The sequence below is a fragment of the Macrotis lagotis genome, chromosome 4 (assembly GCF_037893015.1).
Source record: "Macrotis lagotis isolate mMagLag1 chromosome 4, bilby.v1.9.chrom.fasta, whole genome shotgun sequence".
NCBI lineage: Eukaryota > Metazoa > Chordata > Mammalia > Peramelemorphia > Peramelidae > Macrotis > Macrotis lagotis.
Window position 1 is genome coordinate 256,385,420 of NC_133661.1, and position 15,723 is coordinate 256,401,142.

General features: G+C 34.3%; 1 protein-coding gene across 1 annotated transcript in view; it reads right to left on the reverse strand.

Annotated features, from left to right (window-relative positions):
* COX16 (cytochrome c oxidase assembly factor COX16) overlaps positions 1-15,723 on the reverse strand; it is a 115,062-nt gene that overhangs the window by 19,818 nt on the left and 79,521 nt on the right. The window lies entirely within an intron of this gene.

Sequence of the window (15,723 nt, forward strand, 5' to 3'; positions counted from 1 at the left end):
ATGTATGTATGTATGTATATTTAAAGACTTCAGAGAAAGACTAGAGAGAAGAAAACCATGATTTAAAAAATTCTAAATGAAAAGACAGGCCAAAAATTAGGAAGCTCTAAAACATGAAATTCTGATGGCACAGAAAAAAACAATTTTGATATGTCTAAAGAGACACCCTGAGTTTTCTCCAAAAGACTTAATTCTAAAATTATATACAGAGAATGGAAGCAGGGGTAAGTAATGGAGGAGGAATGCAAAAGCAAGACATGATCTTATATACACAATTTCAAAAATATTAAAATTCAGAATGATTTGAGACTGGAGAAGAAACCTAAAGAGAAAAAAGGGGTATGTTTTTCAACCTATACAGTTAAAAAAGAAACTCATAGAAGGGATAAGATGACTACTTGGTGTATAATGAGGATAATGAAAAGAAAAAAAGGCTTATTTAACTTATTTTCCTTTTGTTTTCTCTATTAAGAAGAGTGAAATTTGGAAAGTAAAAGAATAAAAAGCAAACAGGGAATTGATACTCATAGATAAGGAGGGCAGATTGTAAGAAAGGACCTCACTGCCCTTAATGAGCTCAAGACTTTGTTGAAATTCACTATATAGCTCATGGCAACGAAAGAACTGTTAGATGTAATTGTTAGGTAAAATATGAAAGATTGTAAAGAACAGGAGAAGTGCATGTCTAGAGATGGGAGAATGAAAGAATGATTATGGACGAAATGTCACAGAATTATTATTCTGGCTTTGCCTATTGAGTAAACACATTTGGTAGGTCTGTGCCCACTCCACCCCGCCCCCCCCCAAAAAACACTATAAAGGAAAATAGATGGCTTTCATTGAGTATAACAAACTGTCATTGGCAATTAAAAACTATGCTCACTCATCTAACTTCCCTGATAATTTTGAGCCTAGCTTATATTTGATATAAACCTGATTTATTCTATTCCAACCTGATTGTTTCTTTTTTGGTATTTTTTGTCCAAAAGAGTATATTTTTGACCTCGTTTTCTTGTGACAATCCAAACTGGTAAGATATAGTATTTCTGATGAACTTCTCTCCTCTCTAATGCTTCCTGTCAGATGAGGGTCTCCAGATTCTAATTACTGACTAGTTGATATATATAGTAGTTAAATGTGATAGAAAAAATATTTGAGATAAATAAAAATGAAAAGTTGCCCTCTTCTACCTCTTCCCTCTCAAGGTAGAGTCCTCAAGTAGGTCTATTTCTCCAAAGGAGGGCAACCCAAGATTTATCTGAAGATTGAAGAAAAGGTTTTTCTTTTCTTGCTCTCAACCAAAGAAAAGTCTTCCATTAAGGTCAAGCATAGGAGAGGAGAGTTTTGTTGTCCTTGGTGAAAGAAAAGGAACAGGTTGAAACTCCAATACAAGAAAAGAGGATAGTCTGGTCAAAAGAAAGGTCTCCTCAGACAAAGGGAAGTTCTCCAACTTAATTTAATCCCCAGAGTAAGGAAGACCTAGAACTCATTTCCTGAGGCCTTAGCAATAAAAATGAGGAAAAACAAACAAAATAACAGACTTTCATGATGCAAGAGATGACCAAGGCACAATTCCAGAAGAGAATAACTAAAAGATACCTAAAATCCAAACCTCAAAGAAAAAAAAAAACAGCTTGCTTTTAAGAATAATTAGAATTCTCTAAATGACAAGAGATTTAAAAAGATATTATAAAATGAGAGCCAAAGAGAGAAACTTGGAAAAAGGACCAACAGCTAATAGCAGAAATACAAAACCATAAAAATCTGAATTGTCCAAATAGAAATCAATGATTTCAATAAACAATAAGAATTTGTTAACAAAATTCAAAAGATGAGAAAATAAAGGAAAATGCAAGAAATCTCATATTAAATACAACTGACCTAGAAAACTGATAGAGTGATAACTTAAGAATCATAGGATTACCTGAAAACCATATCCCGCTCCAGCCAAAAAAAAAAGCAATCTAGATATCTTATTTCAAGATATCATTAGAAATCATTAGAAATCTGCCCAGATATAATAGAACAAGAGAGCAATGAGAAAATAGAAAGGCTCCACTAATCACTTCCTAAAAGTACTCCAAAATGAAAACCCCCCAGAAATGTCATTGCCAAAATTCAGATTTTACAAGTAAAACAAACAAAAAATTGCAAGTAGTCAGAAAGAATTCAGATATTGATGAAATACAATCAGGATCACATAAGATCTAACTGTTATCCCCCAAAAGAAGTAGGGAACATATAATAAGATATTCTAAAAGACAAAAACAAAATTCTACAACTAGGAATAACTTTCCCAGAAAAAAAATGAATATAACCTTCCAGGGGAAAAATGGATTACCAATGAATTAGAAGATTTTCAAACAATTCTAATGGGAAAAAAATGGAGCTTAAAAGAAACTTTGAAATACAAAGAAAGGAGTTAAGAAAAAACAAAAATAAAATGGTAACTGCAATTGAAGGGATTTTAAAAGGACAAATGATTTATATTCTAATGGGAGAGGAGGGATATACAAAAGTTATTTCAAAATCTTAAAATCATATGAAGTCATCAAGGTGTTAAACTAAAACAAAAATCCTATAAAAAATTTTGTTATGTTTTAAAAATCTTGTAAGAAAAAAAGATAAGTGGAAAATGGGGAAAGTAGGGGAAGGAAGGGGCAAAGGATCCATTAGGATAAATGAGATATAAGATGGAAGAATTTGTTAACACATAATTGTTATATAATGCAAGTAGAATTATATACAAATATGGATGGAATGGAGGGAACATCTAATCTAAGGCAGAAAAAGAGGGTAGAAAAAAGACAAAAACAATTTGGTACTGAAATATATTCAAATCAGAGAGGATAAAAATAACAGGAAGCGGGTAAAGGAAATTAAAAGAGGGAAGAAAAACTCAAAAAAGATAGTAATAGCAAAAGAAACATTAAGAATGGAGAAGGAATAGTTAAGAAAAAGTTAAAAGGAGGAAAAAGTGGGGAGGAAGTAACAACTTGAAGCAGAAATAACAAAGACTAAAGAAAATAAAGTTTAAGAGAACATGATAGTAGAAATAAACAATATACTGCCATAACTATGAATGGGATGAATTTACCCATAAGAGATTCTCAGAATGAATTCAAAAGCAAAATCCAACAATATAATGCTCCATCAATATACAGTTAAGAAACATATTTGAAACAGATTTAAAATAAGGGGTAATAGTTGTTAATTCAAGCAACAATTATGATTTCAGACAAGGCAACAGCAAAAATAGACAATTAAAAGAAATAAAAAAGGAAACTATGTTTAACTGAATCGTATCAGAACTAGCAAATTGGTTTCAATACTTAATATATATGTACCAAAATGACACAGTTTCTTAATATTTAAAGAAAAAGCTACATTAATTGGAGAAATAAAAGGGTTAAACTGTAATAGTGAGCATATATCCTTACAAGTCCTAGATAAATTTAACCAAAAAAAAGGTAGGAAAAAAAAACCTAATAAAATTTTAGAAAAATTAGATATGTTAGACCTCTGACAATTTCTGATTGGAAATAGAAAGAAGTAATCACATTTACCAGCTGTACCATGCCATCTTAGAAAAACTGATCATGTCTAAAGAGATAAAAATTTCATAAACAAATCAAAATTGGAGAATTATCATAAATATCCTTTACTGACCATAATGCAATAAAAATTAAAAATGAAAGACCACTAAAATAATAAAAATATCAACAAGAGACTAAATAATACAATTGTAAAGAACTGGTAGAAAAAGAATATATAATAGAAACAATAACTCGTTTAGAGATAACAACAATACATACCAAAAATTTTAGGATGCAGCAAAAGTTTGAGGAAAATGTATTTTTTGAAACATTTTATTAATCAAAAAGATCAAGCACTGAACATGCAGCTAAAAACCAAATTTTTAAAAAAATAAATGCCAAAATAAAAATCCTAAAAATCAAAGTAGTTAACAAAATTGAGTTTTTTAAAAAAATGATTGAATTAAAGAATAAAACTAGAAACAGACTTTATTGGGGGGGGAATAATAAAATAAATTAAACATAAGCTAATCTCATTTTGAAAAAGGGAAAGGAGCAGCTAGGTGAAGCAGTGGATTTGATCAACTATAGGACAACAAAACTGATAAATAAAATGAACGAATATTTATAAAAATATAAAATATTCAAATGAACAGAGCAAGAAATTTCATAAGAAATAACAAGCCACAAAAGAGCTTCCAAAGAAAAACTTCAGAAATACATGAATTCAAAGATCAATTCAATCAAACTTCTAAAGAACAATTAATATCAATATTATATAAACTGTTTGAAAAAATAGTAAAATTCTTAATCCTATCAAATTCTTCCATGACACAAATATGATCTTATTACATAAACCAAGAGCTACTATTATATGTAATATATGTAAACTAGAATCCCTTCCTTTGAAATTAGGGTAAAGTAGGCTATCAATTGTCATTAGTTCTATTTGACTTAGTACTATAATTGCTAGCTATTGTAATAAGACAAGAAAAAGAAACTGAGAGATTAAATATAGGTAAAGAAAGAAAAATATATCACTTTTTTCAGATGAAATAAAGGTGAATTTAAAAATTCCTAAAGAGTCAGTTTAAAAATTCATTGAAATAATAACTTCAGCAAACTTTCAGGATATAAAATAAATCCACAAAAATCATTAGAATTTCAACATAATGTCAATAAAGCCAGCAGGAAGATACAGAAAGAGAAATTTCATTTAAAATAACTACAGAATGTGTAAAATACTTAGAAAGTCTACCTACTAAAGTAAACACAAAAACTATAAAAATGCAACTACAAATCACTGTTCGTAGAAATAGCACTAAACAATTGGAAAAAATATCAATTGCTCATGACTAAGACAAGTCAATGTGATAAAAATAATAGTACCTAAATTAATTTCTTTATTCAATTTCCATACCAATCAAACTACCAAAGGATCATTTTATAGAACTAGAAAAATTAATAATGAAATTCATATGAAGGCAAAAAAGGACAAGAATCTTTAGCAAAATAATGAAAAGAAATGGAAATAAAGCAGGTCTAGCATTGCTAGATCTCACTATGTTATAAAGCAGTAATTCTTTTTTTTTTTTAAAGTTTTTGCAAGGCAAATGGGGTTAAGTGGCTTGCCCAAGGCCCCACGGCTAGGTAATTATTAACTGTCTGAGGCCACATTTGAACTCAGGTACTCCTGACTCCAGGGTTGATGCTCTATCCACTGTACCACCTAGCCACCCCTAGTGAAGTAATTCTTTTTCTATTTTGTTTATTTATTTAGAGAATCTATTTGAGCTTTACAATTTTTCTCCCCAATCTTACTTCCCTCCCCTCACCCTCCCACAGAAAGCAATCTGTCAGTCTTTACTTTGTTTCCATGTTGTACATTGATCCAAACTGAGTATGATGAGAGAGAAATCATATCCTTAAGGAAGAAACACAAAGTATAAGAGATAACAAGATCAGACAATAAGATATCTGGGGTTTTTTTCCTAAATTAAAGGGAATAGTCCTTAAACTTTGTTCATACTCCATGGTTCTTTATCTGGATACAGATGGTATTCTCCATTGCAGATAGCCCAAAATTGTCTGATTGTTGCACTGATTGAAAGAGCAAGTCCATCCAGGTTGATCATCACCCCCATGTTGTTGTCAGGGTGTACAGTGTTTTTCTGGTTCTGCTCATCTCACTCAGCATCAGTTCATGCAAATCCCTCCAGGCTTCCCTGAATTCCTGTCCCTCCTGGTTTCTAACAGAACAATAGTGTTCTATGACATATATATCATAGTGTGCTAAGCCATTCCCCAATTGAAGGACATTTACTTGATTTCCAATTCTTTGCCACCACAAACAAGACTGCTGTGAATATTTTTGTACAAGTGATGTTTTTACCTTTTTTTTTATCATCTCTTCAGGGTATAGACCCAGTAGTGGTATTGCTGGATCAAAGGGTATGCTCATTTTTGTTGCCCTTTGGGCATACTCCCAAATTTCTCTCCAGAAAGGTTGGATAGGTTCACAGCTCCACCAACAGTGTAATAGTGTCCCAGATTTCCCACAACCCTTCCAACAATGATCATTGTCCTTTCTGAGAGGTGTGAGGTGGTACCTCAGAGAAGTTTTAATTTGTATTTCTCTAATAATTAATGATTTAGAGCAATTTTTCATATAGCTATGGATTGCTTTGATCTCCTCATCTGTCAATTGCCTTTACATATCCTTTGACCATTTGTCAATTGGGGAATTTTTTTTTTAAATATGACTCAGTTCTCTGTATATTTTAGAAATGAGTCCTTTGTTAGAATCATTAGTTATAAAGATTATTTCCCAATTTATTACATTTCTTTTCATCTTGGTTACAGTGGTTTTATCTGTGCAAAAGCTTTTTAATTTAATGTAATCGAAATCATCTAGTTTGTTTTTGGTGATGTTCTCCATCTCTTCCTTAGTCATAAACTGCTCCCCTTTCCATAGATCTGACAGGTAAACTAGTCCTTGATCTTCTAATTTGCTTATAGTATTGTTTTTTTATATCTAAATCCTGCATCCATTTGGATCTTATCTTGGTAAAGGGTATGAGGTGTTGGTCTAATCTACATTTCTTTCATACTAACTTCCAATTTTCCCAGCAGTTTTTATCAAAGAGAGAGTTTTTATCCCAATAGCTGGACTCTTTGGGTTTATCAAACAGCAGATTACTATAATCATCTCCTGCTTTTGCACCTAGTTTATTCCACTGGTCCACCACTCTATTTCTTAGCCAGTACCAGTTCTGATGACTGATGCTTCATAATATAATTTTAGATCAGGTAGGACTAAGCCCCCTTCTTTTATACTTTTTTTTCATTAAATTCCTGGAAATTCTTGACTTTTTATTTCTCCATATGAATTTACTTACAACTTTTTCTAACTCATTAAAGTAATTTTTTGGAATTTTGATTGGTAGGGCACTAAACAGGTAGTTTAATTTTGGTAGAATTGTCATTTTTATTATATTAGCTCTACCTATCCATGAGCAGTTGATATTTGCCCAGTTATTTAAATCTGATTTAATTTATGTGAGAAGTGTTTTATAACTGTTTTCAAAAAGTTTCTGAGTCTGTCTTGGCAAATAGACTCCCAGGTATTTTATATTGTCTGAGGTTACTTTGAATGGTATCTCTCTCTCTCTCTCTTTTTTTGTTTTTTTTTTTTAGGTTTTTGTAAGGCAAACGGGGTTAAGTGGCTTGCCCAAGGCCACACAGCTAGGTCATTACTAAGTGTGTGAGACCGGATTTGAACCCAGGTACTCCTGACTCCAGGACCTGTGCTTTATCCACTACGCCACCTAGCCGCCCTTGGGATTTCTCTTTCTAGCTCTTCCTGCTGTATCTTGCTAGACATATATAGAAAAGTTGAGGATTTATGAGGGTTTATTTTATATCCTGCAACTTTGTAAAGCAAACAATTCTTAAAACAAATTTGGTACTGGTCAAAAAACAGATTAGCTACACAACATAAAAAGACCCCAGCTACTAATCTAAGCACTCATCTTTTGACAAAAATGGTTGGGGAAATTGTACATCAGCATATAAGAAATTGGATTTAGCTTAGACCAAGAATTCACACCTGATACCAAGTTAAACTTCAAAGATATACATGTTCATATAAATAACATTGTAAACAAAGATGGGGGAAATTACCTATGTATGGTTAAGAAAAATGGTCATGACCAAATGAGACAGAGAAAATCAAAGAAGACAAAATATATAATTTTGGTTACATAAAATTAAAAGTTTTTTCACAAATTCAAAAAGTCAAAAAAGTTAAGAGTAAAGGGGGGGAAAGTCTTTGAAGCAAATTTCTCTGATAAAGGTTTCATTTCCAAGCTATGCAAAGAACTGATTCAAATATAAAGAGTTAAGAGCCATTGTCCAGTTGATAAATGATCCAAGAATACATGTTCAGGCAGTTCTCAAAATAAGAAACCCTGGTCTTCCATAGTCATATGAAAAAAATGTTCCAAATCATTACTAATTAGAGAAATACAAATTTCAGAAATTATGAGATTCTAACACACACACACACACGTGTGTGTGTGTGTGTGTGTGTGTGTGTGTGTAAGAACAGCAAAAATGACTGAAAATGATACATTTTGAAAGAGGCTATCAGGTACACTGATATATTATTGATGACCTCTGAATGAATACAACCATCCTGTAAAGCAATTTGAATTTATACAGAAAAAAATTACTTAATAGTGCATCAAAGAAATAGGAAAAAAATCCTCTATGTACCGTTACATGAGATACTCATCAAAATGAAGAACTTGCAGTGAGTCAATGGGATGGAATACTATTGCGTAGAAAGAAATGAGGGAAAAGATGATTTGAAAGAGATATAGAAAGACATATGTGCTGATACAAAGTGAAGAAAGCAGAACAAGACAGTTTATAGTAGAATATCAATATTATAAAACAAACAATTTAAATAAACTAATTAAGAATAAAATGAGCAGAACCAGAAGAATAATTTATAGGAGGGGAAGCATGGGAGAAAAGAAGAATTATTTAATTAAGTGCTTACTATGTGCACCACATCCTATGCTATGTGCTTTGCAAATATCTCATTTGAACATTATAACAATCTTGGAAGGAAGATTTTATGATTAACACCCCCATTTTACAGTTAAGCAAACTGAGGCAGAAAGAGATTAAGTGACTTGCCTAGTATCACAAAGCTACACTTCAACACTGTAAAAACAAATTTCAAAGGTGAAAAAAATATGATCAATATGATCACTACCCATGATTCCAGAAGACCCATGATAAACAACTTCCTGTCAGCCAAGTGATAGATTTAGGTTTCAGAATAAGACATATATTTTTGTATACAGTTAATGACTGAACTTGTTTTGCTTAAAAATGTATATTTGTTATAAGGAATTTCTTTTCCCTTTTTCTTCAATGGATTAGAGGTTCTGTTCATTTTTTTAATAAGGGGAAGCATGCTATAGAAGTGGAATATTCTTTCTGATGAGGTCACTGCATTGCTTTAGTTTGTTATGAGAGGCCTTTCATGACAAATTTCTTTCATTCTACAGATAGACATACAGGGTTATGCTACTGTTTTCTGCAGATTCTTTGAATAGTCAATTGTACTAAAATCACTTCCAGTTTCTAGAAGATCTGCCAAAGATCAATCAACACAGGACCAGATCCAGGCCTAGTCTGCATGGCTGGGTCCAGAGCACAGATGAGAGCCATCTAGGCGGGAGTAGGTATAGTGATCAAAGCCTGTTGGACCTAGCAATGCTTTCTTACTGTTTCATGTCCTTGGTAATTTTTCTCTTGAAATTATGGTTCTGTCTTTTCTATGAGAATTTAGGTAACATTTTAATTCTACTTCTTCTTTAATAGTAAAATTCTCAGCATTATTGCTGCTACTATTAAAAATGGAATTTAATTTTTTCTGGATTTTTATTTTTATGCTCTGATGTTAATTTATAATGTTAATTCCTTTAAAAGTTTTGTGTTTTAAGTTATAGTTAAACATTTTTGTTTATTTTGAGGAAAATTGAAGATTATTAAATTTCTATCTTCTATATGAAATTAAAAGGTAGCTACCTACACTGAAATGAAGATTCAGTGAAAATAGCATTTACTTGGACTAGTATTTTACCACTCCAAAATTTAAATCTGCTTCTTATTGTCTTGCTTTTTTACATAATTTTATTATTTTGATACATATTTGTATTTATTGTTATTATTCTACTTTCTTCTCTCTCACTGAAGTTATCAGCTGAATTATTTGTTGCTTGGTTGTTTTGAATACTATTTCTATTTTGGAATTTCATTTATTTAGAAGCTGTTTTGCTTCCTTTTCGATGTACTGGCTTTCACTATACTTAATCAGCTATACCTCTGATCTTCATTTGCAATATGAAATGTTGTTATTTGATAGTGTCAAAGTGAACATTTTTAGTAATTGCTTCTCAGTGTACTAAGAAATATCACTGCTATTACTGCTTAAAATTTGCATATGTGCCTCATATTTATCATGTCAATTGTCTAAGAGCATTTTCTTTGATTCTGTATTATATCAGATATATCAATTAGTATAGTTTTCTTTGATAACTGAATATAGGTATTAAGGATCAATACTGTGAAAATACAAGTCTAGGGGCAGCTAGGAGGTGCAGTGGATAGAGCACTGGCTCTGGAGTCAGGAGGACCTGAGTTCAAATTCAGCCACTGACACTTGAAAAAATATAGCTGTGTGACCTTGGGCAAGTCACTTAATACCACTGCTTTGCAAAAAAAAAACAAAAAAGAGAAAGAAAATACGAGTCTGGCACTTGATTTGTTTGTGAATCGCAACATCTTGTGAATATTAACATCCATCAGGGATTACTGATATTTAGGGATAAATATTGTGTTCACTGAAATATTGTAAAAGTCTTGATGACATACAAAAGTTGGAGGATGCTGTTCCTGAGTCTTGAGTCCAGTCATTTTCCCTAACTGTCCCTCATAACTGGAACACTTGCCCTCTTCATCTCTACCTCTTGGTTTCCCTGGATTCTCCAAATCTCAGCTATTGTCTACCTTCTTCAAATAGCCTTTCCTGAGATCAAGGACTAGTCTACCTGTCAGATCTATGGAAAGGGGAGCAGTTTATGACTAAGGAAGAGTTGGAGAACATCACCAAAATCCAATTAGATGATTTTGATTACATTAAATTAAAAAGTTTTGCACAGATAAAACCAATGTAACCAAGATCAAAAGAAATGTAGTAAATTGGGAAACAATCTTTACAACTAATGATTCTGACAAAGGACTCATTTCTAAAATATACAGAGAACTGAGTCATATTTTTAAAACAAAAAAGCCACTCCCCAATTGACAAATGGTCAAAGGATATGCAAAGGCAATTTACAGATGAGGAGATCAAAGTAATCTATAGCCATATGAAAAAATGCTCTAAATCATTAATTATTAGAGAAATGAAAATTAAAGCTTCTCTGAGGTACCACCTCACACCTCTCAGATTGGCCAGTATGACCAGGAAGGATAATGATCATTGTTGGAAGGGATGTGGGAAATCTGGGACACTATTACACTGTTGGTGGAGCTGTGAACTCATCCAACCCTTCTGGAGAGCTATTTGGAACTATGCCCAAAGGGCAACAAAAATGCGCATACCCTTTGACCCAGCAATACCACTATTGGGTCTATACCCTGAAGAGATGAGGAAAAAGGGTAAAAACATTTCTTGTACAAAAATATTTATAGCAGCCCTGTCTGTGGTGGCAAAGAATTGGAAATCCAGTAAATGTCCTTCAATTGGGGAATGGCTTAGCAAACTGTGGTATATGTATGTCATGGAACACTATTGCTCTATTAGAAACCAGGAGGGACAGGATTTCAGGGAAACCTGGAAGGATTTGCATGAACTGATGCTGAGTGAGATGAGCAGAACCAGAAAAACACCGTAACAGCAACATGGGAGTGATGTTCAACCTTGAAGGGCTTGCTCATTCCATCAGGGCAACAATGGGGAACAATTTTGGGCTGTCTGCAAAGGAGAGTGCCATCTGTATCCAGATAAGGAGCTGTGGAGTTTGAACAAAGTGCAAGGACTATTCCCTTTAATTTAGAAAAAAAAAAACCAGATAGCTTATTGTCTGATCTTGTTACCTCTTAGACTTCTCTTCTCTTTAAGGATATGATTTCTCTCTCATCATACGCAATTTGGATCAAGGTACAACATGGAAACAAAGTAAAGACTGACAGAGTGCTCTCTGGGGGTGGGGGGAGCAAGATTGGGGAAAATGTAAAACTCAAATAATATCTTTAATAAAAATAAATTTAAATTAGGAAAATTTTTTTTTAATTTTTAAAAAAGCCTTTCCTGGTCCTTCTTAACTTTAGTCCCCTTTCCTTTGAGATCATCTCTAATTAATACTGCATAGATCTTTTTTTGTACAAAGCTGTTTGCATATTTTCTCCCCATTAGACCATGAGTTCCTTAAGAGCAAGAACATTTATTTATGTTTGTTTGTTGTCTTTCTTCATATCCCGAGAGCTTAATATGCCCAGTACAATACAAATAGAAGGTCAGGGGAGAAGAGAGTGAGCATGGGTTTGAGACACAATGAACCCTTGAGCTCTAGAGAGCTATAAACTGCAGTAGAGCAAGAGCCTACAGGGGTTCTCCTTCAGTCTGCAATCAGCAGGGTGAGGTGTCTGGAGCAGAGGGCCCCCAGGCTGCCCAAGAAGGGAGATCAGGCCCAGGTCAGAAGTAAAGTAGCTATAAGCTTTCCTGCTGATGAGCTAAGGGAATGGGCTCATGAGGGGCTGTTGGACTTCCAGCCAGAGCAGCACAGGGCAGGGGTGGGGGGGAAGAAGGGGACTGAGAGAAAGAAACAGTGAGACAAAGAGAAAGAAAAGGAGGAGGAGGAGGTGGAGGGAAGGAAAAAGGAAGACAGAAGGGATATATATAGAGAGAGATATGTAAAAAGGAAGAAGTGGGGGAGAGAGACAGAGAGACAGAGAGAGGAAGGGGGGGGAGAGAGAGGGAGGGAGGGAGGGAGAGAGAGAGAGAGAGAGAGAGAGAGAGAGAGAGAGAGAGAGAACACCACCAAATAACCCAGACTTTACACAAAAATTATCAGATTTTGAAGACTTGTACAACTGAACACATGAAATAGAAAGAAATCTCAAAGATGTCAGGAAGTATTCTCACTGGGGCAGCTAGGTGGTGCAGTGGATAGAACACGGGCCCTGGAGTCAGGAGGACCAGAGTTCAAATGTGACTTCACATATGCTTAATGCCCACTTAGTTGTGTGACCTTGGGCAAGTCATTTAACCCCATAGTTTTGCAAAAAAAAACCAAAAAGAGGGGAAAAAAGAGAAAAAAGGAAGTATTCTCCCTGAGGAAGCTCCACTTGCATTTATCTCAGAAACATCTGCCAAAGTATGAGCTCAAGAAACAAGGCATGACACACTTAGAGATGGAGATTCCAAGTCAGAAACCCACAAGAAACCTGAAGGAGAGTGCTGTGAGCAAATTCCCCTTGGAAATATGCCAACATGGAAATGGACACCATGACAAAATGATGCATGAATGCTGCTGCCAGGAGAAAAATAGATGGCAGAGCCACCTTCTGTTACAACAGAGGAAAACAACAGGATGAATGCACCTGTGAGAATGCAGCATTCATTATGCAGAAGCTGAGGTCTACAAGACCAGCAACAGGAAACAGAGAGGTCAGGGATGAGCTCATCAGCAATTCTCTTCCTCCCTAATCATGTCTCTCTCTTGCTTTGTTTTTTAGATTTTTTTTAAAAATAACATTTTTCCTCAATTATATGTAAAGACAATTTTTAACATTGATTTAAAAAAAATTTGAGTTCCAAATTTTTTCCCTCCTTCCCTCCCTCACCTCCAGCTCCCTGAGTATATTAAATAATCTGATATAGGCTATATATATGTTCAATCATGCAAAACAAAGTACCATATTAGTCATGTTGTAAAAGAAGATACAGACAGAAAGGGCGGGGGGGAAGTCATGAACAAAATAAAGAAAGTGAAAAAAAAGCAATGTTTAGATCTGCATTCAGACTCCATCAGTTCCTTCTCTGGATGTGGATAGTATTTTTCATCACAAGTCCTTAGATCACTGTATTGCTGAGAATAGCTAAGTCATTCACATTGCTGAGCACAACATTCTCCTGGTTCTGATCACTTCATTTTGCCTCAGTTCATGTAAGTCTTTAGTTCATGTAAGTCTTTCCAGGTTTTTCTGAAAGCATGCTGCTTATCATTTCTTAAAGCACAATAGCATTCCATCATAATTAAATACCACAACTTGTTCAGTCATTCCCCTAATGATGGATATCCCCTCAGTTTCCATTCTAATACAAAAAAAAGAGCTGTGATAAATGTTTTTGTAAAAATAGGTTCTTTTCCTGTTTTTTAAAAATCTCTTTGGCATATAGATTTAGTAATGGTATTGCTGGTATATGCTGTTTCGTTGCTGCTTGAACATAGTTTCAAATTGCTCTACAGAATTGTTGGATCAGTTTACAACTCCACAAAGAGTGCACTAGTATCCCAGTTTTCCCACATTCCCTCCAATATTTATCATTTTCCATATCTCTTCCACCTGGTCTCATGGAACTCTGAGCCTCAGTTTCCTCATAGGTTAAAGGAAGGGGAGGGATTTGAAGATCTGTAAGGTCTTTTCAAGTTCTAAATTTATGCTCTCTTGATCTATAATCTTGAATAGTAAAGCACTGAGTATGTGGACTGTACTGCTGGTCCAGACAGTGGAACACAAGTGATCCTCATTTTTCAATCATTTAAAAAGGCACACTTGAAGCAAATACCATTAAGGATTTGGCCTTAGAAGAATAAAAACTAATCATATTTGGAATTCACTAAGATAACCTTGAAATTTTCCAGAGATCACCAATATTAACAAGACAATAGATAATTTAGTGCTGCTATATCCAGATCCACCATGTATCAAAGGAATGTCAGTTTTTATTGCAACTAATTGACATTTGTTCAAAATATTAGCCAAATACTGTAAAACAAGGATCTGAACCCCAATATCTGCATACCTCAACTGTCCATGCAGCACAGGTGCCTGATAAATGCTTATTAACTGATTGGATTAATTGATCCACCAGTTGTCTGGTGGATGTCCCAAACTGTTGTGTGCATTGCTACTTGCTTGTAATTGTGTTTTTTTTAGGTTGTTTTTTTTTGCAAGGCAAATGGGGTTAAGTGGCTTGCCCAAGGCCACACAGCTAGGTAATTAAGTATCTGAGACCGGATTTGAACCCAGGTACTCCTGACTCCAGGGCCAGGGCTCTATCCACTGTGCCACCTAGTTGCCCCTACTTGCTTGTAATTGATTAAATGTTATCAATCTGGGTATATATCCCAGGAATCTTGGGAACATCTACCACCTTCCAAATTTGGAGACATGAGCTACCTACAAGTGTTACTGTAACAATGATAATATCATTGTCTTTGGGAAGACCCTGGAAAAAAAGAGGAACTACTGATGATAGTGTTGGATCTGATAGAGGAAAATGGATATACATAAATATATAATTAAAGCGTTACAGAAAGCAGAAGAGCAAGAAATGCAACATTATTTAAAACCCATAAAGTTTTTCAGAGATTGTTGTATAGATTGAAGTGAACATACTTTCAAAGACAGTTCAAAGTCTCATACATGCACCAGTGTTGATGCATAAAGATCTAAGTAAGACTTTTTCCCTGTCTACCAATGTCAACTTAAAGAACTTAGAGGCCGTTCTTTTGCAAGAATGGGATAGTCACCAGAAACCAGCTGAATGTAAAAACAGAGGCATCAATGACAAGGAGCCTAAACACAAGCTGAAATGCTTGGCTTTTAAGTAGGTTGTCAATGATAAGACATATTTTGATCAATGCCAAGTTAGATGTGGCTTGCCAGAGATGGGTAGCAACACTGGTCAAATGGGAACTCAGTATCACTGACAGGAATGAAGAAGCCCTGTCCAAGAGGGCACAGAACAATGAAGTTATGGTGACACAGAAAGGAGTGAAAGCCACATATAATTCTCTAAGAGATGGAATACAAGCAAATAGAAATGCAGACCACAGTGGGTCATCCATCAGATGGCTGCCCAATAGGATACATGAAC